Here is a 14,183-nt window from a genome sequence, read left to right as displayed (position 1 = left end):
TTTACCAATATTTCGATATTATTTCATGTAGTATCACGATATGTGATTTGGCCTTCAAATCTTAGAATTTCGCATAATATTGCATTTTAAGCAAGTTTTCTTGCATTTTGCTTCGTACGAAAAATCATCGAATTAGCAATATTTTAACGTTTATCATCTCCTTTTCCTTCATGTGATTTAAACAAAATATCATCGAATTAGGCAATATTTTGCCGTTTTCCACGTTTTTGTGAATTTTCCGTCCATGGGTAATAATTCATATATATATACGATAAAAATGATGCAAACACATAATTGATTAGATAATAACCTTAAATACTTCATTTTCAATCATCTATTTGTTTCTCGTTAAAATACTGAGTAAGATATTGAAAAGGGGAGAAGTTCGGTTTTTATTGCATATATCGACGTTTCAGCCGGATTAGAGCGGTTTTACGTGTACATCTTCCCTCGTTAATATAAACGGAAAATCAAGAACATTATAGTTAATTCTAATGAAAACACATTGTTTTTTATCATTTGTATTGGAAACAACATTGTCATATGTCTTTTCTTGGAACTAAATAATACGAAACCTCGCTCTATGATTTGAAGTTAAAATCCTCAAATATGGTTATATAGTGACGTTTTTCACGTTTTTCATGTAGTTTGATATTACGTAATATATATTCATTTTTACCAATATTTCGATACTATTTCATGTAGTATCACGATATGTGATTTGGCCTTCAAATCTCAGAATTTCGCATAATATTGCATTTTAAGCAAGTTTTCTTGCATTTTGCTTGGTACGAAAAATCATCGAATTTAGCAATATTTTAACGTTTATCATCTCCTTTTCCTTCATGTGATTTAAACAAAATATTATCGAATTAGGCAATATTTTGCCGTTTTCCACGTTTTTGTAAATTTTCCGTCCATGGGTATTAATTCATATATATATACGATAAAAATGATGCAAACACATAATTGATTAGATAATAACCTTAAATACTTCATTTTCAATCTTCTATTTGTTTTGTCGGAAAATCCGACACCATTTAATAATAATCATACAGATAATAGCTGTATTGTATAAACAAGTTACCCATAGAAAACGTAACTTGTAGTGGAATTACCGTCTATAGAAAACGGGATATCATCACCACATACTATTATAATTCACCAGCTATTCTGCTGGGAATTGTTCTTAAATACATTAGTCTTTGGACTTTACCATCATAAAAACATCTTATATAAATTAACTTAATTATCAATATTAAAGTAGAGTAAATGTGACCCTTCTATCACTTTCTGACATGTGGACAATGTAAGCCAGGCGTCAGAGGGAGGAAGGAGGGCAGCCATTGTTTGTTTATACGAGACCAGAGGCTCACACGGGAGCAAATTCGGCTCCTGTTAATTTTACTTGGACGTAGTGTTATGGAACCCAAAGGTGTACCATTATCAACACGCTGTCTACAAATTCAAGTTAAGTGTCTATCCGAAACCCATTATCTATCATTAGTGGCCATTAATGTCATTGGGTAGGGTTAGCCGGTTAGAACGCGAAATCGCCTCAAACTAAAGGTAATTAAGCCAGGTCTTTATTGTTCCATGTATAGTGTTTTCTCTGAAATACTTATCATATATAGGAATCTGGCTTTACAGCTAGCGCCCTTTTGACAGGTCAAGCACGAGGAAGCAAGATTTGTGCACCAGTTACTGGGTGATGGAAGCTACCTCAAAGAGGATAATTTGGTGTCTACACCCTAGTTATACCTGGTGGACTAACCTGCTGTACTATAAGATAAGGAACCTTTTCAATGTATGTAGTCTATTCCTGTAGTTTGATTGGCTGCATATATATAAATTTAATAAACCCCCCTAAAGTGTAGAGGATCGATTTGTGAGATTGAGATTATTGCAGAAATACAGTCCACTTATCATTATACAAATTGCTATCGAAGTATATAAATTAACGTAAATATAAATTCATATAAATTAAATAAATATAAATCTCACAGGTCGGTTCCCACATGTTTCTCGTTAAAATACTGAGTAAGATATTGAAAAGGGGAGAAGTTCGGTTTTTATTGCATATATCGACGTTTCAGCCGGATTAGAGCGGTTTTACGTGTACATCTTCCATCGTTAATATAAACGGAAAATCAAGAACATTATAGTTAATTCCAATGAAAACACATTGTTTTTTATCATTTGTATTGGAAACAACATTGTCATATGTCTTTTCTTGGAACTAAATAATACGAAACCTCGCTCTATGATTTGAAGTTAAAATCCTCAAATATGGTTATATAGTGACGTTTTTCACGTTTTTCATGTAGTTTGATATTACGTAATATATATTCATTTTTACCAATATTTCGATACTATTTCATGTAGTATCACGATATGTGATTTGGCCTTCAAATCTCAGAATTTCGCATAATATTGCATTTTAAGCAAGTTTTCTTGCATTTTGCTTCGTACGAAAAATCATCGAATTTAGCAATATTTTAACGTTTATCATCTCCTTTTCCTTCATGTGATTTAAACAAAATATCATCGAATTAGGCAATATTTTGCCGTTTTCCACGTTTTTGTAAATTTTCCGTCCATGGGTATTAATTCATATATATATACGATAAAAATGATGCAAACACATAATTGATTAGATAATAACCTTAAATACTTCATTTTCAATCTTCTATTTGTTTTGTCGGAAAATCCGACACCATTTAATAATAATCATACAGATAATAGCTGTATTGTATAAACAAGTTACCCATAGAAAACGTAACTTGTAGTGGAATTACCGTCTATAGAAAACGGGATATCATCACCACATACTATTATAATTCACCAGCTATTCTGCTGGGAATTGTTCTTAAATACATTAGTCTTTGGACTTTACCATCATAAAAACATCTTATATAAATTAACTTAATTATCAATATTAAAGTAGAGTAAATGTGACCCTTCTATCACTTTCTGACATGTGGACAATGTAAGCCAGGCGTCAGAGGGAGGAAGGAGGGCAGCCATTGTTTGTTTATACGAGACCAGAGGCTCACACGGGAGCAAATTCGGCTCCTGTTAATTTTACTTGGACGTAGTGTTATGGAACCCAAAGGTGTACCATTATCAACACCCTGTCTACAAATTCAAGTTAAGTGTCTATCCGAAACCCATTATCTATCATTAGTGGCCATTAATGTCATTGGGTAGGGTTAGCCCGTTAGAACGCGAAATCGCCTCAAACTAAAGGTAATTAAGCCAGGTCTTTATTGTTCCATGTATAGTGTTTTCTCTGAAATACTTATCATATATAGGAATCAGGCTTTACAGCTAGCGCCCTTTTGACAGGTCAAGCACGAGGAAGCAAGATTTGTGCACCCGTTACTGGGTGATGGAAGCTACCTCAAAGAGGATAATTTGGTGTCTACACCCTAGTTATACCTGGTGGACTAACCTGCTGTACTATAAGATAAGGAACCTTTTCAATGTATGTAGTCTATTCCTGTAGTTTGATTGGCTGCATATATATAAATTTAATAAACCCCCCTAATGTGTAGAGGATCGATTTCTGAGATTGAGATTATTGCAGAAATACAGTCCACTTATCATTATACAAATTGCTATCGAAGTATATAAATTAATGTAAATATAAATTCATATAAATTAAATAAATATAAATCTCACAGGTCGGTTCCCACATGTTTCTCGTTAAAATACTGAGTAAGATATTGAAAAGGGGAGAAGTTCGGTTTTTATTGCATATATCGACGTTTCAGCCGGATTAGAGCGGTTTTACGTGTACATCTTCCATCGTTAATATAAACGGAAAATCAAGAACATTATAGTTAATTCCAATGAAAACACATTGTTTTTTATCATTTGTATTGGAAACAACATTGTCATATGTCTTTTCTTGGAACTAAATAATACGAAACCTCGCTCTATGATTTGAAGTTAAAATCCTCAAATATGGTTATATAGTGACGTTTTTCACGTTTTTCATGTAGTTTGATATTACGTAATATATATTCATTTTTACCAATATTTCGATACTATTTCATGTAGTATCACGATATGTGATTTGGCCTTCAAATCTCAGAATTTCGCATAATATTGCATTTTAAGCAAGTTTTCTTGCATTTTGTTTCGTACGAAAAATCATCGAATATAGCAATATTTTGACTTTTATCATCTCCTTTTCCTTCATGTGATTTAACAAAATATCATCGAATTAGGCAATATTTTGCCGTTTTCCACTTTTTTGTGAATTTTCAGTCCATGGGTTTTAATTCATATATATACGATAAAAATGATGCAAACACATAATTGATTAGATAATAACCTTAAATACTTCATTTTCAATCATCTATTTGTTTCTCGTTAAAATACTGAGTAAGATATTGAAAAGGGGAGAAGTTCGGTTTTTATTGCATATATCGACGTTTCAGCCGGATTAGAGCGGTTTTACGTGTACATCTTCCCTCGTTAATATAAACGGAAAATCAAGAACATTATAGTTAATTCTAATGAAAACACATTGTTTTTTATCATTTGTATTGGAAACAACATTGTCATATGTCTTTTCTTGGAACTAAATAATACGAAACCTCGCTCTATGATTTGAAGTTAAAATCCTCAAATATGGTTATATAGTGACGTTTTTCACGTTTTTCATGTAGTTTGATATTACGTAATATATATTCATTTTTACCAATATTTCGATACTATTTCATGTAGTATCACGATATGTGATTTGGCCTTCAAATCTCAGAATTTCGCATAATATTGCATTTTAAGCAAGTTTTCTTGCATTTTGCTTCGTACGAAAAATCATCGAATTTAGCAATATTTTAACGTTTATCATCTCCTTTTCCTTCATGTGATTTAAACAAAATATCATCGAATTAGGCAATATTTTGCCGTTTTCCACGTTTTTGTAAATTTTCCGTCCATGGGTATTAATTCATATATATATACGATAAAAATGATGCAAACACATAATTGATTAGATAATAACCTTAAATACTTCATTTTCAATCTTCTATTTGTTTTGTCGGAAAATCCGACACCATTTAATAATAATCATACAGATAATAGCTGTATTGTATAAACAAGTTACCCATAGAAAACGTAACTTGTAGTGGAATTACCGTCTATAGAAAACGGGATATCATCACCACATACTATTATAATTCACCAGCTATTCTGCTGGGAATTGTTCTTAAATACATTAGTCTTTGGACTTTACCATCATAAAAACATCTTATATAAATTAACTTAATTATCAATATTAAAGTAGAGTAAATGTGACCCTTCTATCACTTTCTGACATGTGGACAATGTAAGCCAGGCGTCAGAGGGAGGAAGGAGGGCAGCCATTGTTTGTTTATACGAGACCAGAGGCTCACACGGGAGCAAATTCGGCTCCTGTTAATTTTACTTGGACGTAGTGTTATGGAACCCAAAGGTGTACCATTATCAACACCCTGTCTACAAATTCAAGTTAAGTGTCTATCCGAAACCCATTATCTATCATTAGTGGCCATTAATGTCATTGGGTAGGGTTAGCCCGTTAGAACGCGAAATCGCCTCAAACTAAAGGTAATTAAGCCAGGTCTTTATTGTTCCATGTATAGTGTTTTCTCTGAAATACTTATCATATATAGGAATCAGGCTTTACAGCTAGCGCCCTTTTGACAGGTCAAGCACGAGGAAGCAAGATTTGTGCACCCGTTACTGGGTGATGGAAGCTACCTCAAAGAGGATAATTTGGTGTCTACACCCTAGTTATACCTGGTGGACTAACCTGCTGTACTATAAGATAAGGAACCTTTTCAATGTATGTAGTCTATTCCTGTAGTTTGATTGGCTGCATATATATAAATTTAATAAACCCCCCTAATGTGTAGAGGATCGATTTCTGAGATTGAGATTATTGCAGAAATACAGTCCACTTATCATTATACAAATTGCTATCGAAGTATATAAATTAATGTAAATATAAATTCATATAAATTAAATAAATATAAATCTCACAGGTCGGTTCCCACATGTTTCTCGTTAAAATACTGAGTAAGATATTGAAAAGGGGAGAAGTTCGGTTTTTATTGCATATATCGACGTTTCAGCCGGATTAGAGCGGTTTTACGTGTACATCTTCCATCGTTAATATAAACGGAAAATCAAGAACATTATAGTTAATTCCAATGAAAACACATTGTTTTTTATCATTTGTATTGGAAACAACATTGTCATATGTCTTTTCTTGGAACTAAATAATACGAAACCTCGCTCTATGATTTGAAGTTAAAATCCTCAAATATGGTTATATAGTGACGTTTTTCACGTTTTTCATGTAGTTTGATATTACGTAATATATATTCATTTTTACCAATATTTCGATACTATTTCATGTAGTATCACGATATGTGATTTGGCCTTCAAATCTCAGAATTTCGCATAATATTGCATTTTAAGCAAGTTTTCTTGCATTTTGTTTCGTACGAAAAATCATCGAATATAGCAATATTTTGACTTTTATCATCTCCTTTTCCTTCATGTGATTTAACAAAATATCATCGAATTAGGCAATATTTTGCCGTTTTCCACTTTTTTGTGAATTTTCAGTCCATGGGTTTTAATTCATATATATACGATAAAAATGATGCAAACACATAATTGATTAGATAATAACCTTAAATACTTCATTTTCAATCATCTATTTGTTTCTCGTTAAAATACTGAGTAAGATATTGAAAAGGGGAGAAGTTCGGTTTTTATTGCATATATCGACGTTTCAGCCGGATTAGAGCGGTTTTACGTGTACATCTTCCCTCGTTAATATAAACGGAAAATCAAGAACATTATAGTTAATTCTAATGAAAACACATTGTTTTTTATCATTTGTATTGGAAACAACATTGTCATATGTCTTTTCTTGGAACTAAATAATACGAAACCTCGCTCTATGATTTGAAGTTAAAATCCTCAAATATGGTTATATAGTGACGTTTTTCACGTTTTTCATGTAGTTTGATATTACGTAATATATATTCATTTTTACCAATATTTCGATACTATTTCATGTAGTATCACGATATGTGATTTGGCCTTCAAATCTCAGAATTTCGCATAATATTGCATTTTAAGCAAGTTTTCTTGCATTTTGCTTCGTACGAAAAATCATCGAATTTAGCAATATTTTAACGTTTATCATCTCCTTTTCCTTCATGTGATTTAAACAAAATATCATCGAATTAGGCAATATTTTGCCGTTTTCCACGTTTTTGTAAATTTTCCGTCCATGGGTATTAATTCATATATATATACGATAAAAATGATGCAAACACATAATTGATTAGATAATAACCTTAAATACTTCATTTTCAATCTTCTATTTGTTTTGTCGGAAAATCCGACACCATTTAATAATAATCATACAGATAATAGCTGTATTGTATAAACAAGTTACCCATAGAAAACGTAACTTGTAGTGGAACTACCGTCTATAGAAAACGGGATATCATCACCACATACTATTATAATTCACCAGCTATTCTGCTGGGAATTGTTCTTAAATACATTAGTCTTTGGACTTTACCATCATAAAAACATCTTATTTAAATTAACTTAATTATCAATATTAAAGTAGAGTAAATGTGACCCTTCTATCACTTTCTGACATGTGGACAATGTAAGCCAGGCGTCAGAGGGAGGAAGGAGGGCAGCCATTGTTTGTTTATACGAGACCAGAGGCTCACACGGGAGCAAATTCGGCTCCTGTTAATTTTACTTGGACGTAGTGTTATGGAACCCAAAGGTGTACCATTATCAACACGCTGTCTACAAATTCAAGTTAAGTGTCTATCCGAAACCCATTATCTATCATTAGTGGCCATTAATGTCATTGGGTAGGGTTATCCGGTTAGAACGCGAAATCGCCTCAAACTAAAGGTAATTAAGCCAGGTCTTTATTGTTCCATGTATAGTGTTTTCTCTGAAATACTTATCATATATAGGAATCTGGCTTTACAGCTAGCGCCCTTTTGACAGGTCAAGCACGAGGAAGCAAGATTTGTGCACCAGTTACTGGGGTGATGGAAGCTACCTCAAAGAGGATAATTTGGTGTCTACACCCTAGTTATACCTGGTGGACTAACCTGCTGTACTATAAGATAAGGAACCTTTTCAATGTATGTAGTCTATTCCTGTAGTTTGATTGGCTGCATATATATAAATTTAATAAACCCCCCTAATGTGTAGAGGATCGATTTGTGAGATTGAGATTATTGCAGAAATACAGTCCACTTATCATTATACAAATTGCTATCGAAGTATATAAATTAACGTAAATATAAATTCATATAAATTAAATAAATATAAATCTCACAGGTCGGTTCCCACATGTTTCTCGTTAAAATACTGAGTAAGATATTGAAAAGGGGAGAAGTTCGGTTTTTATTGCATATATCGACGTTTCAGCCGGATTAGAGCGGTTTTACGTGTACATCTTCCATCGTTAATATAAACGGAAAATCAAGAACATTATAGTTAATTCCAATGAAAACACATTGTTTTTTATCATTTGTATTGGAAACAACATTGTCATATGTCTTTTCTTGGAACTAAATAATACGAAACCTCGCTCTATGATTTGAAGTTAAAATCCTCAAATATGGTTATATAGTGACGTTTTTCACGTTTTTCATGTAGTTTGATATTACGTAATATATATTCATTTTTACCAATATTTCGATACTATTTCATGTAGTATCACGATATGTGATTTGGCCTTCAAATCTCAGAATTTCGCATAATATTGCATTTTAAGCAAGTTTTCTTGCATTTTGCTTCGTACGAAAAATCATCGAATTTAGCAATATTTTAACGTTTATCATCTCCTTTTCCTTCATGTGATTTAAACAAAATATCATCGAATTAGGCAATATTTTGCCGTTTTCCACGTTTTTGTAAATTTTCCGTCCATGGGTATTAATTCATATATATATACGATAAAAATGATGCAAACACATAATTGATTAGATAATAACCTTAAATACTTCATTTTCAATCTTCTATTTGTTTTGTCGGAAAATCCGACACCATTTAATAATAATCATACAGATAATAGCTGTATTGTATAAACAAGTTACCCATAGAAAACGTAACTTGTAGTGGAATTACCGTCTATAGAAAACGGGATATCATCACCACATACTATTATAATTCACCAGCTATTCTGCTGGGAATTGTTCTTAAATACATTAGTCTTTGGACTTTACCATCATAAAAACATCATATATAAATTAACTTAATTATCAATATTAAAGTAGAGTAAATGTGACCCTTCTATCACTTTCTGACATGTGGACAATGTAAGCCAGGCGTCAGAGGGAGGAAGGAGGGCAGCCATTGTTTGTTTATACGAGACCAGAGGCTCACACGGGAGCAAATTCGGCTCCTGTTAATTTTACTTGGACGTAGTGTTATGGAACCCAAAGGTGTACCATTATCAACACGCTGTCTACAAATTCAAGTTAAGTGTCTATCCGAAACCCATTATCTATCATTAGTGGCCATTAATGTCATTGGGTAGGGTTAGCCGGTTAGAACGCGAAATCGCCTCAAACTAAAGGTAATTAAGCCAGGTCTTTATTGTTCCATGTATAGTGTTTTCTCTGAAATACTTATCATATATAGGAATCTGGCTTTACAGCTAGCGCCCTTTTGACAGGTCAAGCACGAGGAAGCAAGATTTGTGCACCAGTTACTGGGTGATGGAAGCTACCTCAAAGAGGATAATTTGGTGTCTACACCCTAGTTATACCTGGTGGACTAACCTGCTGTACTATAAGATAAGGAACCTTTTCAATGTATGTAGTCTATTCCTGTAGTTTGATTGGCTGCATATATATAAATTTAATAAACCCCCCTAATGTGTAGAGGATCGATTTGTGAGATTGAGATTATTGCAGAAATACAGTCCACTTATCATTATACAAATTGCTATCGAAGTATATAAATTAATGTAAATATAAATTCATATAAATTAAATAAATATAAATCTCACAGGTCGGTTCCCACATGTTTCTCGTTAAAATACTGAGTAAGATATTGAAAAGGGGAGAAGTTCGGTTTTTATTGCATATATCGACGTTTCAGCCAGATTAGAGCGGTTTTACGTGTACATCTTCCATCGTTAATATAAACGGAAAATCAAGAACATTATAGTTAATTCTAATGAAAACACATTGTTTTTATCATTTGTATTGGAAACAACATTGTCATATGTCTTTTCATGGATCTAAATAATACGAAACCTCGCTCTATGATTTGAAGTTAAAATCCTCAAATATGGTTATATAGTGACTTTTTTCACGTTTTTCATGTAGTTTGATATTACGTAAATATATTCATTTTTACCAATATTTCGATACTATTTCATGTAGTATCACGATATGTGATTTGGCCTTCAAATCTCAGAATTTCGCATAATATTGCATTTTAAGCAAGTTTTCTTGCATTTTGTTTCGTACGAAAAATCATCGAATATAGCAATATTTTGACTTTTATCATCTCCTTTTCCTTCATGTGATTTAACAAAATATCATCGAATTAGGCAATATTTTGCCGTTTTCCACTTTTTTGTGAATTTTCAGTCCATGGGTTTTAATTCATATATATACGATAAAAATGATGCAAACACATAATTGATTAGATAATAACCTTAAATACTTCATTTTCAATCATCTATTTGTTTCTCGTTAAAATACTGAGTAAGATATTGAAAAGGGGAGAAGTTCGGTTTTTATTGCATATATCGACGTTTCAGCCGGATTAGAGCGGTTTTACGTGTACATCTTCCCTCGTTAATATAAACGGAAAATCAAGAACATTATAGTTAATTCTAATGAAAACACATTGTTTTTTATCATTTGTATTGGAAACAACATTGTCATATGCCTTTTCTTGGAACTAAATAATACGAAACTTCGCTCTATGATTTGAAGTTAAAATCCTCAAATATGGTTATATAGTGACTTTTTTCACGTTTTTCATGTAGTTTGATATTACGTAAATATATTCATTTTTACCAATATTTCGATACTATTTCATGTAGTATCACGATATGTGATTTGGCCTTCAAATCTCAGAATTTCGCATAATATTGCATTTTAAGCAAGTTTTCTTGCATTTTGTTTCGTACGAAAAATCATCGAATTTAGCAATATTTTAACGTTTATCATCCCCTTTTCCTTCATGTGATTTAAACAAAATATCATCGAATTAGGCAATATTTTGCCGTTTTCCACGTTTTTGTAAATTTTCCGTCCATGGGTATTAATTCATATATATATACGATAACAATGTCAGACCACGGAGGAAAAATGAAACAGGAAATTTCCTTAAGTACTTTCGTATATTAAATACATCTTCAGAAGGTGTTTATTTTCGTGATATACACACATATACGATAAAAATGATGCAAACACATAATTGATTAGATAATAACCTTAAATACTTCATTTTCAATCTTCTATTTGTTTCTCGTTAAAATACTGAGTAAGATATTGAAAAGGGGAGAAGTTCGGTTTTTATTGCATATATCGACGTTTCAGCCGGATTAGAGCGGTTTTACGTGTACATCTTCCATCGTTAATATAAACGGAAAATCAAGAACATTATAGTTAATTCCAATGAAAACACATTGTTTTTTATCATTTGTATTGGAAACAACATTGTCATATGTCTTTTCTTGGAACTAAATAATACGAAACCTCGCTCTATGATTTGAAGTTAAAATCCTCAAATATGGTTATATAGTGACGTTTTTCACGTTTTTCATGTAGTTTGATATTACGTAATATATATTCATTTTTACCAATATTTCGATACTATTTCATGTAGTATCACGATATGTGATTTGGCCTTCAAATCTCAGAATTTCGCATAATATTGCATTTTAAGCAAGTTTTCTTGCATTTTGCTTCGTACGAAAAATCATCGAATTTAGCAATATTTTAACGTTTATCATCTACCTTTTCCTTCATGTGATTTAAACAAAATATCATCGAATTAGGCAATATTTTGCCGTTTTCCACGTTTTTGTGAATTTTCCGTCCATGGGTAATAATTCATATATATATACGATAAAAATGATGCAAACACATAATTGATTAGATAATAACCTTAAATACTTCATTTTCAATCATCTATTTGTTTCTCGTTAAAATACTGAGTAAGATATTGAAAAGGGGAGAAGTTCGGTTTTTATTGCATATATCGACGTTTCAGCCGGATTAGAGCGGTTTTACGTGTACATCTTCCATCGTTAATATAAACGGAAAATCAAGAACATTATAGTTAATTCCAATGAAAACACATTGTTTTTTATCATTTGTATTGGAAACAACATTGTCATATGTCTTTTCTTGGAACTAAATAATACGAAACCTCGCTCTATGATTTGAAGTTAAAATCCTCAAATATGGTTATATAGTGACTTTTTTCACGTTTTTCATGTAGTTTGATATTACGTAAATATATTCATTTTTACCAATATTTCGATACTATTTCATGTAGTATCACGATATGTGATTTGGCCTTCAAATCTCAGAATTTCGCATAATATTGCATTTTAAGCAAGTTTTCTTGCATTTTGCTTCGTACGAAAAATCATCGAATTTAGCAATATTTTAACGTTTATCATCTCCTTTTCCTTCATGTGATTTAAACAAAATATCATCGAATTAGGCAATATTTTGCCGTTTTCCACGTTTTTGTGAATTTTCCGTCCTATGGGTAATAATTCATATATATATACGATAAAAATGATGCAAACACATAATTGATTAGATAATAACCTTAAATACTTCATTTTCAATCATCTATTTGTTTCTCGTTAAAATACTGAGTAAGATATTGAAAAGGGGAGAAGTTCGGTTTTTATTGCATATATCGACGTTTCAGCCGGATTAGAGCGGTTTTACGTGTACATCTTCCATCGTTAATATAAACGGAAAATCAAGAACATTATAGTTAATTCTAATGAAAACACATTGTTTTTTATCATTTGTATTGGAAACAACATTGTCATATGTCTTTTCTTGGATCTAAATAATACGAAACCTCGCTCTATGATTTGAAGTTAAAATCCTCAAATATGGTTATATAGTGACTTTTTTCACGTTTTTCATGTAGTTTGATATTACGTAAATATATTCATTTTTACCAATATTTCGATACTATTTCATGTAGTATCACGATATGTGATTTGGCCTTCAAATCTCAGAATTTCGCATAATATTGCATTTTAAGCAAGTTTTCTTGCATTTTGTTTCGTACGAAAAATCATCGAATTTAGCAATATTTTAACGTTTATCATCCCCTTTTCCTACATGTGATTTAAACAAAATATCATCGAATTAGGCAATATTTTGCCGTTTTCCACGTTTTTGTAAATTTTCCGTCCATGGGTATTAATTCATATATATATACGATAACAATGTCAGACCACGGAGGAAAAATGAAACAGGAAATTTCCTTAAGTACTTTCGTATATTAAATACATCTTCAGAAGGTGTTTATTTTCGTGATATACACACATATACGATAAAAATGATGCAAACACATAATTGATTAGATAATAACCTTAAATACTTCATTTTCAATCTTCTATTTGTTTCTCGTTAAAATACTGAGTAAGATATTGAAAAGGGGAGAAGTTCGGTTTTTATGGCATATATCGACGTTTCAGCCGGATTAGAGCGGTTTTACGTGTACATCTTCCATCGTTAATATAAACGGAAAATCAAGAACATTATAGTTAATTCCAATGAAAACACATTGTTTTTTATCATTTGTATTGGAAACAACATTGTCATATGTCTTTTCTTGGAACTAAATAATACGAAACCTCGCTCTACGATTTGAAGTTAAAATCCTCAAATATGGTTATATAGTGACTGTTTTTCACGTTTTTCATGTAGTTTGATATTACGTAAATATATTCATTTTTACCAATATTTCGATACTATTTCATGTAGTATCACGATATGTGATTTGGCCTTCAAATCTCAGAATTTCGCATAATATTGCATTTTAAGCAAGTTTTCTTGCATTTTGCTTCGTACGAAAAATCATCGAATTTAGCAATATTTTAACGTTTATCATCTCCTTTTCCT

The sequence above is a fragment of the Procambarus clarkii genome, chromosome 3 (assembly GCF_040958095.1).
Source record: "Procambarus clarkii isolate CNS0578487 chromosome 3, FALCON_Pclarkii_2.0, whole genome shotgun sequence".
Classification (NCBI taxonomy): domain Eukaryota; kingdom Metazoa; phylum Arthropoda; class Malacostraca; order Decapoda; family Cambaridae; genus Procambarus; species Procambarus clarkii.
This window is presented reverse-complemented; position numbering follows the sequence as displayed.